Source organism: Cyprinodon variegatus, unplaced genomic scaffold (genome assembly GCF_000732505.1).
Source record: "Cyprinodon variegatus isolate N-32 unplaced genomic scaffold, C_variegatus-1.0 Scaffold328, whole genome shotgun sequence".
Classification (NCBI taxonomy): domain Eukaryota; kingdom Metazoa; phylum Chordata; class Actinopteri; order Cyprinodontiformes; family Cyprinodontidae; genus Cyprinodon; species Cyprinodon variegatus.
Genome location: NW_015150781.1, coordinates 55,745 through 56,990, shown reverse-complemented (window position 1 = coordinate 56,990; position 1,246 = coordinate 55,745). Strand labels below are relative to the sequence as shown.

Below are 1,246 nucleotides of genomic sequence, written 5' to 3'. Positions count from 1 at the left end.
TGTAGAAAATAAATAGTCTCTTCCTTTAAAAAAGAGATTCATGAGGGTTTAATCATAATAAATTTACATTTGTGGATATAAAACTTGCCCAACAGCTGCAAAATATTATATTAGAAGAAACGGTCAGAAAGTTCACTTTTCATATTTTGGGATTCCAAATAAAACATCTTTAAAATAAAGTTAAAATCTGTCATAAATATTGTCCAGAATGAAGTGACAAATAGCTTGCCATAGACACCTGGTGGACTCACAGAAGCAGAACAGGTGAGAGACTCAGTAAATGTTGCAGAAAGTGAAAGTGGTATTAATCTCTTTTTTATATTTAATCAGAAATGACTTTACTGGGTAACAGCGGTGAAGGATCTTAAAATAAACCTCTTTAACCTGGTTTACTGGTAAATATTTATCAGGTAGAGACCAGGTTTTGTTCCAGCATCCCTCTGAGACCAGAATGAAATGACATCAGGAACTGAGATGAAGCTTATTTGGAATAAAGTGCAAATATGTTTGTTTTAGGAGATTTGGGTTGAAATCATAGCATAACTACATAAGTATCAGTTGGATCAGATAAAGGTCTTTGGCCTTCAGAGAACAGAGGAGTCTGAACTTTAAAGAACTTTATAACATCTGGCTGAATAGCGTCAAAAACAAACTGTTTTGGGCTTATAGGAATCTAAAAATGGCAAAAACAGACAAAAAAATTATGTTTTAAAACCAGTGATCAGGACAAAAGGGCTTGTTTATGAAAATTAGAGAGAGCGACATGAATACGGTCAATGTTACAACTGATCGCAACACAAACTTAAGAGAAATCTTAGAGCGACGTGTGGTTTTTAATCCAGCTCACTTTGAGTGTATTAATTGTCGTAAAGTCGACAGAGTTAAGACCTCCTGTATTATAACTATTCATTAAACCAGATTTTTTTTAATGTAATGAGTTTTGTTTTTCCAAATAAAGTTGCATAGTGTCCGATCAATTTCTTTCACATGTTTTCGTCAACAGCACCCAATGTAAACTGATCCGACTCCTGGTTATTTTGCTTCTTTATAGAGCTACTTAAGCTCCTTCAGATTTGCTGACATTTCTGTCGTAAATATGGATATAATTAGGGACGATATAATCGGCCCCCTATCGGTATCGGCCTTAAAACTGAATACCGGACATCGGCCACCCCACCGATATTTAACCCGATATTTGATCAGCTTCTGAGTTTCTAAAGTCTAAAAAAAATAATACTACTTCTTC

At 34.6% G+C, this 1,246-nt stretch overlaps 1 protein-coding gene across 1 annotated transcript in view; it reads left to right on the top strand.

Annotated features, from left to right (window-relative positions):
- The window catches only part of rbm41 (RNA binding motif protein 41), a 10,757-nt gene that overhangs the window by 743 nt on the left and 8,768 nt on the right, over nucleotides 1-1,246 (top strand). The window lies entirely within an intron of this gene.